Genomic DNA, 15092 nt, shown 5'->3' on the forward strand with positions numbered 1-15092 from the left:
GAAAGGACACAGTTACCTGCAAAGGAGTTCCCATAAGACTGTCATCTGATTTCTCAAAAGAGACCTTACAGGCAAGAAGGGGCTGGAAAGAAGTATTCCAAGTCATGAAAGGCAAGGACCTACATCCAAGATTGCTCTATCCAGCAAAGCTATCATTTAGAATGGAAGGGCAGACAAAGTGCTTCTCAGATAAGGTCAAGTTAAAGGAGTTCATCATCACCAAGCCCTTATTATATGAAATGTTAAAGTGATTTATCTAAGAAAAAGAAGATAAAAATAGGAACAGTAAAATGACAGCAAACTCACAGTTATTAACAACCACACCTAAAACAAACTAAGCAAACAATTAGAACAGGAACAGAACCACAGAAATGGAGATCACATGGAGGGTTATCAACAGGGGAGTGGGAGGGGGAGAGAGGGGGGAAAGGTACAGAGAATAAGTAGCATAAATGGTAGGTAGAAAATAGACAGGGGGAGGGTAAGAATAGTATAGGAAATGTAGAAGCCAAAGAACTTACATGTACGACCCATGGACATGAACTAAAGGGGGGGAATGTGGGTGGGAAGGGGCGGGCAGGATGGAGTGGAGTGAAGGGGGGGAAATGGGACAACTGTAATAGCATAATCAATAAATATATTCAAAAATAAATAAATAAAATAAAAAGACACACCTGGTTAAAAATATATATTCATACTATATATGTGTGTATATATATATAATCCAGCACAAATAACACCCCTTTTTATTACAACATGTTATTACAAAATCATACTCATGTAATTCTGTAACATAACAGTATCACCCACAAGCACACCACATGACATTTTAGGTGAAATGTCCAAATTACAAGTACACATTTTTATAACTATGTCATTGTCCTACCGACCGCACTCCGGCGGGCGTTACTTCTGCCAGACCCTGTGTCTCTCAGCTCAGTCTACAGAAGGGCCCACAGCCCACCAGACAACGAGGTTCTCCTGGGTGGTCTAGTAACTACGCTGACGTGAGTCAGATGGCCCCATCTGACCTGCCAGCCTCGTCCCATCAGCTGAAGACTGGAACAGAACAAAATGGCTGGACCTCCCCTGAGGAAGAGGAGACTGCCGCCTACCTGGGAAGCGGGACATTGACTGTTTTTCCCCATTTTTGGACTCAAATGGAAACATCAGCTCTTCAGGGTCTGGAGCCTTCCAGGTTCATACTGCGGTTTCGCCACCAGCTGTCCCGGGTTTCCCGCGTGGCGGCTGCGGACTCCGGGACTCGTCAGCTTCCACGTCATGTGAGCCAATTCCTCATACTCCATTCCATTATCATATTATTTTACATTGCATTGTGTTTAAAATAACATGCAACTCCAATATGCTAACGGCTCTGTTTCTCCAGAGAACCCCGACTAATACAAAGACAGAGGGCAAGGCCGTGTGGGCGTCGACCCTGTGTGCCCACGCGGCCTTGGCCTTGACTGGCAATCACGGTCCTGAGGATCCGCCCTGCCCTGCAGGACACACCTGCAGGTAGAAGCACTGGCCTTTCCACGGTAACCGATTGCATCTCCTGGCTGCAGGGCGAACAACAGCGGACGCCTGTGTCACGAAGGACAATAAACTGTGGGACAATAAACCCTGGAAGCAAACACTGTGACCTTAAATGACACAGGAACGATCAACCTAAACAGTGAGGATGGAAAAGTAGCACCGAGACACAGAAGCACATTTTCAAACGGGCACCGGGGCAGGGGGCTGTGCTAAGCTTCCTTTTGCACAACGAAGGAGGAAGTACACGTGCCTATTCCTGCTTGCTTGTGTTTTCACAAGGACAATCTGGAGGGACAACCCAGGAAACCAGTGCTGGTGGCTACCTCGGTGTCAGTTGGGGCGGGGCGGGGAAGCCTTCCCCCAGGCACTTTTTTTTTTCCATGAGCTCTGGGCATGAAACAGCTCCGCCACCACACAGGCGTCAGGCTAGAATACACTAGCCAAGGACTGCGCACCTGCCTTGCCCCTGACTGATAAAGACAGCAGCGTGACCGGTCAGGTGGCGCCTTGCCCCACGCCCTAGATACTTTTCATATTGATTTGATATTTGAACCATATTAACGATTTGAACATAGTCCCTATTCAAAAATAAGATACCCTGTCCGCAGCCACCTTCGGAGTATCTGCTCATTGCGCTGTAGAAACAGCCCCAGGGGGGTGGCATCTACTCTGGTCATTATTGTACTTCCCCAGCCTGGGAGAGGTCTGGCGCTCGGGGGTGCTGGGGAAACACATCTGGGGCGAATGGCTGACGAGGGAAACTGGAAACAAACCAAAAGCGAGAAACCACAGAGAACGCCTGATGCCAACGACCGTGTACTCAAACTGGAGTCTCATAAAGCGGTTAGGGAGGTGGGCCCAGAGCAGGTAATTTCCAAATCATACTGTAGGGGAAGGAGGGGGTGGGGGCAGGTTTCAGGACTATATATAACCCGATCTGTTCTGTGTAAAAGACACCCCTAAAATGAAACCATGTGACGTCAAGTGTAGAAAAATCGAGAAAAACATGCAGCGGACTGACCGTTGTCACTTCCAGAGCGGGGGAGTGGGGTGGGGGGTGGGAGGGAGCTGGTGATCCCGGGCTTCTGACTAGTTTCTATTTGTTCCCGGGGAATGCACTCATTACCTGGGGACAGTTAATAACATTCTGCCCAGAAAAACAGAATGGAAAGGCCTCTTTACCACGCGGCTTCCATTTCGTAGACACGCACGAAATGGGAGTCTAAGGAAATAAAAAGTAGCACAGAAGATCGAGAGGAAAGGCAGCCGAGTGTTATCAGGCTGTAAGCGATTTTCAAAAGCTTTTTGTTTTACAGTTCAGTGTTTTCTCTTTTCCCAATGACTACGCTTAACTGCGTGATTTTAGAACTTAAAAAAGAGGGGCCCGAGCCACCAGCTCAGGAGGCCAACTCCCGCGGCAGCCCCTGGGGGCGCTGGCCGCGGCGCAGGCGGGTCCGCCGGGGCTGGCCGCCGCGTAGACCGAGCGCACCCGGAGCAGGAAGCCGCGCGGCGGGTCGCGGGCGCAGGCACGAGGAAGTGCTGGCTCTGCGCGCGTAGCGGCGCGGGGCGGGCGTGACCCGAGTTCCCCGGCCTCGGCGCTCGGGGCCAGGTGCCTTCTCCCCGCCGGAGCGCACGCGGGCCGCCCCCACCCTCCCCTCTCACCGCCCAGCGTCTGCCAGGGGAGACGTCAGAACGAGGCCCGTGAAAGCTGGTCCCTCCCGCAGTCTGACTCCGCCCCGCGCACCGGCCCCGGTGACCTTGATCCGAGGCCACTTCCCGGGGCTCCCTCTCCCGTCTCCTCCCCCTCTCAACTCAGGCTGATCCTGGGCGGGGCGCCTAGCGCGCCTCCGGATCTTCCTCCCCTCGCACCCCAGCTCCGCCTCGTACGCAAAAGAGGGGCTCTAAGGGAGCCTGGGACTCAAACTGGGCTGTGGATGGGCGCGGAGAGGAGCCAGAGCCAGCGGGGAAGGAAAGAGGAGGAAGCCGGTGGGGGGGGGGGCATTAGGGGGCCCCCACTCCACCCACCTCCGGCTACCCCGAACGGCAGGACCCGCGGCTGCGCATGGTGCCTGGGACCTTGGCCGCGCCCTGGACATCAGCCCCACCTCTCCGGGCCCGAGGCGGGCACCCAGGCGGGCAGGGGTGGGGCTGCAGTGTCGGGATCGTCCACCGCGCTTCCTGCGGGAAAAACACAAATTCAAGAGAGCAGGGCAATTGGGCGGGTTTTAACTGCAACCGCTCCCCGCTCACCTCCCCGCCACGCGGGCCTGTCGCTTCCTCTCCCAGCACCCCACCCCCGAAATCCGCCCCCCCCCCCATCAAAAGCAAGTGACCTAAAGGAAACAATTAGCTTATCCGGCAGCCAATTCGAGCTCAGCCAATTCCCCTATTTTCCTTTCCACAAAAGCTGTGGCCAGTTTGGGTCATCAGAAATGGGGACTTCACCTCAGTTCCGGATCTGGAGTGGGGCGAGGAGGACCCGGAGGAAGGAGGAAGGGGTTATCAGACTCTTTGGGGTCATCTGGGAGGCTTCTTGGAGCAGCTGGTGTCTGAATTGGACCTTGAAGGCTAAGTCAGCATTTTCCGGGTGAGAAAGGAGACAGCCATTGGGTTATATTTCAGGGTCAAGATCAGAGTAGGAGCTCTGCACCCCATCGCACCCGCAACAGGTGGATGGGCTGGTGAGTGAGAGTGGTGAGCACTCACCGCAGGAGGAGAGGCGGATGAACACAACGCGGTGCGCCCCTGCGGGGGGGCGGGGGGGGGGGCAGGGGGGTGGTTACTCAGCCACAGAAAGGAATGAAGCACAAGCTACCACATGGGTGAGCCTCGAAAACAGGGCACTCAGTGAATAAGCCAGACACATTTATAGCAACTGTCCGGAACAGGGAAATCCACAGACAGGCGGCAGATTGGTGGTTGCCAGGGGCGGGGATGGGGGGGGGTGTGTGACTGCTACCAGGGGAGCATGTTTTGGGAAACTGTTCCGGGATTAGATTGTGGCGATGGTTACACAACCTTGTGTATATCGTGAAAACCACTGAACTGTATATACTTTTAAAGGATGGATTTCACGGTCTCCATGAGTCATAGCCCAGCAGGTTTTTTAAGAGGGAGAAGGGCTGTGGGGAGAGCTCCACGTGGATCGGCCCCATCTGCTCGTTGCCCCATTTTGCACTGGAGGAAAGTGTACCTGTTCTGGGCCGCAGAGCTGGGCGGGGCTGCAACGGAGCCAGAACCCAGAGCCTCTGAGCATCTGGAAAGTGTCCTGGTTTCCCCTGTCTGCCTTCCTGGCATTCAGTCCCCAGCTAGGCACAAAGACAAGGGGTGAGAGGGCAGGCATTCCACGCAGCAGGAACAGCAAGATCAGATGCCCCGAGGCAGGAAGTGGGATGAAGTCCTGATTGGAAGACACATGGAGTTCATGGAGGCTGATCAGCACAGGCCCGGGTGCGGGCTGCGCCTTGCGGGGTGGCTTGGAGATAAGGCCAGCTCTGTGGGCGTGCACGCCGTCCAATCGCACAGAGCCAGCACTCAGAAGGGCCTGCAGTAGGCTTCACGCTCAGTGGTCACTGTCTAGGAATTCTTAATCCTTAAGCAAGGGTCTCTGCATTTTCGTTTTGTGCCGGGCCTGGCGATTACGTGGCTACTTCTGCCTGAGGTCGCAGAAGGCAGCCGAGGCACTGAGACAGGAGGTGAGCCCCAGCACAGCACGCAGGACAGCCAGGAGTGAGGGTTAGAGGTCCCCGTGGAGGCCCCTCTGCACGAGGACTTGGGAGGATCGGAGTGGGGACGCTGGGTGGCAGGGTGGGAGCTCCAAGGGGGCAAGCAAGGCTGGGACAGAGGCAGCACCAAGGCAGGGGGGTCAGAGCCACATCCAGGTTGGGGTAGGGGGGCAGGAGGAAGGAGAACATCTGAGGACAGGTCCCAGGGGAGGGAGGACCTGAGGCAGGGGTGACTCAGAGGTTCAGGAGGAGAGGGGTCTCAGGAGGGCACAGGGGCAACAGTGAAATGCAGGAGAGGATGGGGCCTGGGGGAGGCCGCAGGTGCTGGGGGGCAGGGGTGGTCAGTGAGCTTTGCAAGGACCTGTGTGTGGGCTGGAGGAGGAGACTCTGGGTGAGACGGGGAGGGCTGGGGTCACCTGGGACCTCCCTTGTCAGCTTGCTGCCTGGCCCAGAGCAGGCGCTCCCAAAATACTTAAAATTCCCTCCCCTGGGAGTAAGTGCCACAGAGGTGCTCATTTATTTGCCCCTCCTGAGCCCAAGGAAGACCTTCCAGGGACAGGAGGGGACTGAGGGGGCAGAAGCCAGGGGGCACCTGCACCCCAGCTGGTACCTGGGAGCAAGGAAAACAAACATCACGCCCCCTCCCAAATTCAGAACCTGGGAGTGTCTCCTGCTGGGGTGTGGAGCAGAGGCAGCCTCAGTGTCCTGGCCAGGGCTCCCTGGCCTTTGCGGTCTTTTTTAAGGAAAAGGGAAATGTTTGAATGCATTTGAAATCCGAGGACAGCAGCATTTACAAGTGGAAAGACACCATACAAACCATGGGTCTTGGAGAGCAGGTCCCGTGGTCTACCTGGTGGCCTCGGCAGGGGGAGGCGGAGGGACAGTCTGGAAGGACCGAGCTCGTGCCTGTGGGCTCTGATGCTATCTTGGGCCAGACAGTGTCAGAATCCAGCTGAATTGATTGTGGGTATGGGGACACCTCTGCGAATTTCTGAGCAGAAGCTGCAGAAGTGAAGTGTCTTGTGTCAGGTATAGAGGAGACGCTTGGGAGAGAAACACACAGTAGGGCAGAAACACAAAGTGGGTCTTTCCCAACACAGAAAAGCAGACAGAATCCGAGTTTTTCCTCCAGGGCAATAAACCATAACTTTTCTCAGATGCCAGAGCTCCTCTGCATTTCTGTTGCACAAAATCTACCAGTTAGCACATAGGTTCCTGGCGTCTGGGGCCGGGTCACAGACATGCTTCCCCAGAGAACAGGCCGGTCCCTGGGCGGGCCGTTAGGGGGCCAGTGAAGGACCTTCAGGCACCCTTTTGCCCTGTTTCCGAATTTCGAATCGTATTCCTTACCCTGTGGGGGCAGAGGTCTGTGATGGGCTTCGGGAAGCCCACGCCTGGATGAAGCCAGTCCCCCAGGGCGCGAGGCTGTGCGTTTTTCTGGCGAAAGCTGAAAGCTGAAAGTGTTGGTAGCTGTCCTCAGGGATTCAAAGGGTCAGTGACCTGCACGACACTTCCCCCCAAAGTTTGAAAACTGTTGACTCCGTATTAGCTGCCGGCTGGGCTCCTGCTCTGTCCCCAAGCAGACGGGTTCCTTTGTGCCCTGACACAGCAGCCTTCTGTCATATTCTCATGTGGATGGACGTTCGGGCAGCTGCTGAAAGAGCCAATAATCACGTCAGCCCGTCCCCACCTCTGAGGCCCCCAGTGCCCAGGCTGGCCTGGCCCCGGCTGTGGGCCAGACAAGAAAGACCCCGACTTCAAGGCACACCCACTGAGATGCCACCAGCTCGATGCCAAAGCAGGTCCCTGTGGTCACACCCAGCAGCTCAGGTCTGGGCCGAGGGCACACTGCCCACGTGGGCTGGGCGAGTGGGGCCTCAGAGGTGACTGGGATTGGAAGAGGTCACTATGGCGACCTTTGAACTATTCTGACCTCCTCAAAAAGCCTGAAAGGGGCTTCACACTCATCTGACAGGTCCGACTTGTTGGCTGTTGGCTGGCATGACCCCCCTTGTTGTGGGGTCTGGGCAGTCCCGGTCCTGAGGCAGGAATCTGCTGGAGGAGTGAGCTCCGCCTGGCAGGTGTGCTCCTGTTTCTGATCGAGGAACAAGGAAGGAAGTGATTCTTCCCCTGAATTATACGGTTTGCAGACAACAGCTGTGAAAACTTGGACTCCACAGAGCAGCGTCCCGATGTGCCCGAGCTGTGGGTTCCGTCCCAGGTCGGCTGCGTACGGCGGTCACCCAATGAATGCATGGATGCAGAGAACAACAAATCGGTGTTCCTCCCGCTCTTAAATCAATCAACAAAATAAGATGAAAAACCCCATGGGCTCCACAGAGAACAACTAACAGTCCTAGCTAATGTTTACGTGGGCAAATTGGGTTACAGGGTAGGAAGTCTGTGGCCTCCAAAACCCGGCTAAATCCTCATTTTAAAAAATATTTTACTTATTTATTTGTAGAGAGAGGGGAAAGAAGGGAGAAAAACATCAGTGTGTGAGAGAAACATAGATCGGTTGCCTCTCACACACCCCCACTGGGGACCCGGCCCCGGGTTCGTGCCCACACCAGGAATTGAACGTGTGACCTTTCAGTTCCTAGGCCGGCGCTCAGTCCACTGAGCCACACCAGCCAGGGCTGAACCCTCACTTTTGTTTAAGTGAGAAACCTGAGGCCAAGGCCAGGCAGCAAGGCGCGCCCACCCGAGAGGCGGCCTGGCGGCGTGCACACTCTGGGCACTGACCTGGCTGCCGTGATGCCTCCTGAGGGGGCTGAACGTCCGGCCACCGTCCTGGTCTCTGACGAGCCCCGTCAGGGTGGTGGGTGCTTCCAGGTGCAGGAGAAACCAAGTGGGCTCCTTGCCCTGGAGGGGAGGAGGAGTGAGGGGAGGGAGAGGGAGAGGTGGGGCGCACAGGCCTCCCTTCCCACTCCTGCCCAAGGCCCTTCCCCACCTCTGCCATGCACCAGGGGGCCAGTGCTGGCAGCCGGCCTCTACTGCTCCCCTCTTCCTAACTCTGCTGTCTCCCCAGGGGATCCCCGTGTCGCAGCTTTGTCACCTCCTCTTCCTTTCCTGGCCACCCAGATGGCTTCACCCTTACCACTCACAGTCACTGCCCCACTCCTCTCTCAATCGTTTTTAATTTAAAAATCGAGACCTAACATACGGGTAGCAAAGAGCATCCCTTGCATCGCCTTAAGCCTACAGCTCCATGCAGGGCTGCCCCGGGCACACCGCGGGCAGGGCCCGGCGCTGCCGGCTCATGGGCATCACTTACCTGATGGAACATACAGCACCTGTACTTTCCGTGTGGACTCTCTTTTGCTATAAGGGGCAGGATGCATCCGTATTGTATGTGTCTTGCTGCTTATTATTGTTATACTTTATGCAGAAACCGCCACGTATTTATCCATTCTCCTGTGGAGGGACGTTGAATGGTTTCTGGATTTTGGTTTTTGATCGAGTCTTCTGTAAACATCCCTGGGGAGTCCCTCGTGGACACGATCTCTCGTTTCTCTCTGGTGTGCACCCAGGAGTAGGATTACTGGGTCAGAGGGCAAGCCTGTCGCATGAAGAATACATTTTCATTGTTGCCACAAGCTCCTTTCGCCGGCTTTGTTTGGTGGCTTGCACCTGTATTTCCCCACTTTGTCGGCACCAAACCCCAGGGATGTTGGCTGAACGAATATAATTAGCAAATATTATCACCACCCTGACATGCACCAGCCACTACTGTATTCACCACCTTCAGGGGTTCAAGGTTCAAGTTCAGAGGGACTCAGAGCTCTGGGGAAGGGAGGGAACAGCAGAACTCTGAGATTACAAAATTGGTTGTTTCCTGTGGGAAATGGCAGCTGTGTTCCAAAACGTCTCACACACTTTTGGATCAGAACCTGCTGGGAGCTGCCAGCGAGAAAGAGGCCGGCACGCGAGAGAAGGCTCAGCGGTGCCCTTGGCAGAGGGAAGCCGCTGCAGGGCTCCCGTGCGTTCTCCCTCCGCTTTCAGTGGGGTGATGGTGTGGCGGTCATGTTTTTAAAAAATAATCCTTATCTTTTAGAGACTTGTACTCAAGAACTAGTGGACCAAAACTATAGGATTTCTGGGTTTGCTTTAAAGAAATTATTGGGGGTGGGGGGGCAGGGGAAGGACACAGACAAACACCTTGGCCCCAGCTTGGTAACTGTTGAACTTGAGTTTTTGGTATATAGGACTTTATTATACTAGTCTCATTCATTTTTATATGTTTAAATTTTTCCATACAAATGTATATATTTAGAGTAAAAAGGGGGACATGTCTTAGTGATAATGAAAACATGATATGCATTTAAAAATTTTTTAAAGATTTCCTTATAGTCATAATAGGAAGCTGCTAAAATATGTTCATTTCAAACTAAGGAAGTATTTGGGGGGGGAAAAAGCATAAGAAAGATTTCTTTAGTTTCTGAGGCTGACTTGGGAATATTTTTGGCTCTGGAGGGAACTCGGATGGGACAGGGCTCTGGGCTCCCTGGGGTCTAGTTCCTCAGCTGCAGCTGCCACCCACAGCCAGGGACTTGCAGACCCAGGCAGTAGAGGGCACAGGCGCCTCCAGGGGGGCTGCTGGAGTCACTGCCGCTGCAGAGCTGGGCCACTGGGGCACAGGTGAGCTGGGTGCCCTGCGCTCTGACCCAGTGAGGCCCCTGCCCCACCCCGTCTGCAGGTGGCATGGAGGCGGTGCTCAGGGAGGGGAGGTCCCTGAAGAACTCCGGGAGCAAACTGGACTCTGGGCCAACCCCAGTGGGGTGTGTGACAGAGCGTGGAGTGAGGGAGAAAGTGACCCTGGGCCAGGACCTGCAGGCATCTGTGTTTCCCACGACAGGAAGGAAGGGCATTGGAGAAGAGGGTGACAGTCCAGGTTCTGAGGCAGAAGCTGGGAAAGCCCAGGTGCTGGGAGAGGCAGGCAGGTGACCCCGGAGCGGCCAGGGCAGGTGCAGCACAGCGCGGGGCAGGTGTGCTCTCCCCGCCATCACCTGCCTTCTTGGGTGGCAAAGTCTGCAGGTGTCAGGGTCAACTTCTACCTACAAAGAAATAGAAAATATTTATTTCAAAAAAGCTGGTTTGATAAACAACGTACTATTAGGGTTTTCTTTATTATTATTATTATTATTGATTTTAGAGGGAGAGAGAGAGAGAAACATGGATTTGCAGTGCCACCCACTCATGCTTGCTGGCTGGCTGACTGTTGTGTGCACCCAGACAGGGGATGGGACCCGAAACCTTGGCTGGGGTGACACTCTAACCCACTAAGCTACTCCGTCGGGGCCTCAGACGTGCACAGTAAAATAGGAGAGCTGTCTGCCCCCACCGTTAGGGTTGGCAAGGATTAACCGAAGGGATCGGGACAGGCAGTGCTGCTGGGCTGTGGGGACAAGGGCACTCCCACCCGTGGGTGGCAGTAAGCTTTTCTAGAGGGCAGTTCACCAAGTGACACCAAAATGTCGCTAAAAGCTCTCCTGTGCTTGCCCACTGACCGGTTGCTTCACTTCCAGGGATCAACAGAGAGAAACCGGCACCTGACTACCCACCCCAAGGCCGATGCAGCTTTATTTATACCTGCCGTGGTGAAGGGTGGGGCGCCAATGTCCACACCACGGGGCAAATACTATGAAAGACGCAGGTCATTGCAGCCGCGGCAGGAGCTCTGTCCACGCCAGAAGCCAAGTGAAAACAAACGTTTCACAAACACCGCCTATCTTATGAAAGGACGAAGCCGGCCCCCTTTGCTGTCGAGGCGGCAGGGTTTGCCGCACAGGCCCAGGGCCATGTTCAGCACGGCTGCCATTTCACTCTTCTGAGTGTGTCCCCGGGACTGGAAATTAAATTACTGGGAACAAGAACAGAACTAACGCCACTACAGCTACGGGCAGAAGATAACATCAGAACACGCTGCAGCCTCCCGTTACAAGGCCCCAACAGCCCAGGGGCCACACTGCTGCACCCCCACCCTTTTCTAGTCCAATTACAATCCAATAAAAGCTCAAAGCCCCCACCCCTCCGTGCTGGTGTCTCTGCCCACCGTGCCCCTCTCATTTCTTGGAGAGTAAATAAAAACTGGATTCTCTACACTTTTTTCTCGCTGATCACCCTAACGTCCTACGACTTGGTTGGAACCTTCTGGACAGTGCGCACCAACAGCTGACTGTGGCAGTGGCAGCGGTGAGGGTGGGAATTGGACAGAACTTCCATTTTCTCTTCCAAACCCTTCTGCGGTGAAGACCAAATAAATCAGACAGAGATAGAGGACAGAGTAGATTTTTCATAGTCAAAAGGAGATTGATCTTTAGGAGAGTGGAGACTTTGTTCATAAAACAGGTGCATTTATGAAGCACCTGCTGTATGCAAGCCCACCTGCTGGGGCCTGGGGGGACATTGCAGACCAAGATGCCGGGGTGGCTCACCTGACGGAAAGCACGCTCTCCCCAAGCCTCCCTCCCCCACCCCCGCGGACCCCCGCGGCAGTCCTCGGCCTAGATCCCTGGGATCACCCAGGGGGTTCCACTCCAGGACCCTCTCCTGAGCTCAGTCACCGCACCTGTCTCTCGGTCACTCTGTCGGCCCCTCCAGTCATTTCTTTCCTGGCATCTCCTTTGCTTTAGGCGCTTGTAAGGTTACTTTATGAAATCTTACCGAAGCCCCGCAGGGAGGTTACTTTTTATCCCAGTTAGATGAGGAGAAGGTCTTAGAAAGGTCATCGGAATTCCCATTAGCGTGTTGGCCCACTGAGCGACACCGCCTGTGCGTCGCCTCATCTGTCCCTCGGAGGATAAGGGCCAGTTTGGGCCATGGGCCCTGGGGTTAACCATGGGACCAATGTCGGATCCGTGGTCTTAGTTGTGTGATCATGGGCACCTTAGTGATCCTCACCGTCCCCCGCCTTCCCCGGGCTGGGATCAGTTATTTATAGGGGTGCCGTGAGGATTACCCAGGGCAATGAGGATGAACAGGCCAGCACGAGCTGGGAGCCATGCTATGTGCTCTGATGGGTATGGCCCATGAATTGGACCATGTTTCAAATGACGAAACCGAGGCTCGTAGGGTGAAGAATCTTGCCCTAGGCCCCATGCTAGTGAAGGCCGTGGTGGTGAACACGGATGGGAGCCCCAGTTCCCTTACCTGACCCGCTCCTGGGGGACGCCCCGCCAAGGCCCCGCCCCTCCGAGGCCAGGCCTGGCCCAGGCCCCGCCCACGGTCCGCGGGGCGTCGGGTGTCACCGCCCGCCCGAGCCCCAGCCAATCCGCGGCGGTCGGCGTCGGAGGCAATCCGCCTCGCCTGCGGCCCTCCGGCTCCCGGCGCCGGATCGCTGCTCGCTCACTTCGCTCCCGTGCCACCGCCGCCGCAGCGCGTCTCCGTCTCCGGACTCGGTAAGGCCCGGCAGAAGGAGCACGCTTCTGGGAGGGTTGGCGGGCGCCGCCCTGCGGGCTGTGGGGGGGACTGCCGTGGCCCGGACCCAGGCGTAGGGTAGGGGGCGGCCGCCGGAGCCGGGGCGCTGAGGTGAACCCCCAGTATTCCTCTTGGACGGTGGGGTCAGTAGAGAACCCGAAACCGGAGCAAGGTAGTGACTCCCCAGCCCCCTCAGTGGATTGGGTCTGGGGTCCTCCCCGTGGTCGGTCTGCAAGCGGGCGGGTTCCCTGCGGTGGCGGAGAGGATGCTCATCCCTCCGGCCTTGGCAAGACGCCTCCGGCCCGGGGCCAGTCGAGCCACCGGCTTCCGTCCCCGCCCGACCTCAACCCCACTTCCAAGGAGTAGAATGAGTCAGGGGGTCGGCCCCAGCGTCGGTCGACCCGCAGGCAGGTACAGTGCGGGAGATAGATGGAGGGATGCTTGGTTTTCTGGACTTGGAAGGATGCCTCCGGCCCGGGCCACTTGGGCCGCCGGCGTTCTTCATCATCATCCAACCGTACTCTATGGAGTGGATTAGGTCTGGGTTACGACAGCCCTGTGCAGGAGTCTGGGGACACACGGTTCCCTCTCCCCCCAGGGCCCTCCCCCGCATTGCAGCCGTCGGGACACGCCCTTGGCGCGGGTACTCCAGGCATGGGTACTGCGGACGTGGTCTGAGCGCCCGAGGTGGACAGGATTAGGGCGCTGGGGCGGGGTCTCCACTTGCGAGTGCCTCACCCTCTCCCGCGCCACGCGGGGTCCATGGTAGATGGGTGCGAAGAACCTGCCCAAGGTCGCGCGGGACCCGGGAGCTGCTGCGCCGGGGGGTGGGGGTGGGGCGTCACGTGACCGGGACGGACCTAGACTGCAAGCCTGACTCCGGCAAGCCCCTAACCCCAACTCCTTATGGGAGCCGGCAGCTCCTTTCTTTCGTTTCGGTCGAAAGGCTGTGGGTCAGCGTAGTTTATAATGTAAATAGTGGTTGGCTTTCATTAAAGACGGAGGGAACAAAGATGACGGCTGATCTTATCTAAAAAAAAAAAAAAAAAAACCGAAACCAAAACACCAGTACCAAAAAAATCCCAAGTAAGTCACCAGCTTGAATTCAGAACAGATTTAATATTCCCAACTCGGGACAGGCTTTTCAGTCCACTATGCTCCATGAATTAACATTTCCAAGGGCAGATTTTAGTAGGAAACTGGTAACTTTGTAAGTTATCCAATAAAGTGAAAATCAGTTTAACCTTTTGAAACTTGTATTTTGTTTCAGCATTTCTTGCACGGGCGTCGGGTTTCTGGTCATTCCAGATATTCAGGCATACTTATTTCCTTATAAGCCACAAACCAACTGAATAAAATATGGCCGAACACACTGGTCTCTTATTTATGCGAGCAAGCATCACCCTCCCAAGTTACTTAAGGCGACTTGTAGTGAGTGAGTGTGGTATAAATATAAGGGCATTAATGCAGACAATGCTAGTGGTGGAGGCCAGGGAGTGTCTGATTGGAACTGAACATGGCTTTTAGATTGCTGTATGCCCAGGGACTCTTTTTGAAAGCAAATGTCGGGCTTCCTTCCGATGCGGCGAGGGTACACTTGGCCTTGCACATTGAGCTCCATCTGAACAGCTGTTTGAATCACACAGAAAACAGGGCCATCTTTAGGAGTGCGCAGGCTTTGTATCAGACTAGCAGAAATGGGCACCGTACACAGGCCAAAATAACCTTTCCAGTTTGTACTTGAAACAAACAGCGTAGCCCGGAGGCGAAAAGAAGAAACCTGGCTTCACTGACGTCCTTCGCCTCGACCGGGGCCACTGGTCACCAAGCGGTCAAGTGTTGGTTGGCCTCCCTGGAGCCCTCGGGCGAGAGCCTGCGCTTACGCAACCCTGGCTCTGCATGCCCATTCATAGAAACACCGTTAATTAATGTTTCCTTGTGCATCGATGCGAGCCCCTACCCGATGCACTCCCGGCTCCCGGGCGGCGCGGTGCTGCGTTTTTGGTGTGGGATGTCACCAAGCACCCTAAGTTCTTAACTGTCCCCAAGGTTGACCCCGCGGGACTTGGCCTTCCCACGAAGAGGCGCTGCGTCTCGCTCGCTGTCGTCACGGTGGCAGCGGTGGCGACTCGCGCCTGTAAGCTCCGGAAGGTTTTTGGAGGCGCTGCGGACGGAACAGGATCTGAGCGCCCGGGTCGCGCCAGCAGGGGGGCGGGGCTCGCTGTAACCTTTCCCCTACTTTTCTCAGCCGTCACGTGACTCCCGCGGCGGGGAGGGGGGAGGGGGCGGGGCGCTTTGGGCCCTGTTGCTGGCCCTGCCTTAGAGAACGCGTTCCAAGCGAGCAATTAGACAGCCTGAACTCCAAAGGCGGTGGGAAGGTGGCAGGCGGAAACGCGCTCTCGCTCCTGC

At 55.7% G+C, this 15092-nt stretch overlaps 1 protein-coding gene and 2 long non-coding RNA genes across 4 annotated transcripts in view; 1 reads left to right on the plus strand and 2 right to left on the minus strand.

The window, feature by feature from the left end:
* Positions 1-698: 698 nt before the first annotated feature.
* Positions 699-4305, minus strand: LOC128781121 (uncharacterized). The gene is made up of 3 exons (XR_008427007.1): positions 4246-4305; positions 3985-4107; positions 699-3717 (listed from the first exon to the last, which is right to left on the minus strand). It is a non-coding gene; the product is annotated as an uncharacterized lncRNA (long non-coding RNA).
* A 3721-nt stretch (positions 4306-8026) lies between these two features.
* LOC123478096 (uncharacterized) lies at positions 8027-12114 on the minus strand. Its single transcript, XR_006653226.3, has 4 exons — positions 11931-12114; positions 10095-10321; positions 8542-8826; positions 8027-8129 (listed from the first exon to the last, which is right to left on the minus strand). It is a non-coding gene; the product is annotated as an uncharacterized lncRNA (long non-coding RNA).
* Positions 12115-12510: 396 nt separating this feature from the next.
* Positions 12511-15092, plus strand: part of CPT1A (carnitine palmitoyltransferase 1A) — a 43955-nt gene continuing 41373 nt past the window's right edge. Inside the window, exon 1 of one of the 2 annotated variants that reach the window (XM_053923912.1) lies at positions 12511-12664. The gene's annotated coding sequence lies outside the window, so the exon portion shown is untranslated. The remainder of the gene's footprint in view (positions 12665-15092) is intronic. The other variant, XM_053923913.1, reaches the window with a different exon arrangement.

Source organism: Desmodus rotundus, chromosome 5 (assembly GCF_022682495.2).
Source record: "Desmodus rotundus isolate HL8 chromosome 5, HLdesRot8A.1, whole genome shotgun sequence".
In the NCBI taxonomy this organism is placed as follows: Eukaryota; Metazoa; Chordata; class Mammalia; order Chiroptera; family Phyllostomidae; genus Desmodus; species Desmodus rotundus.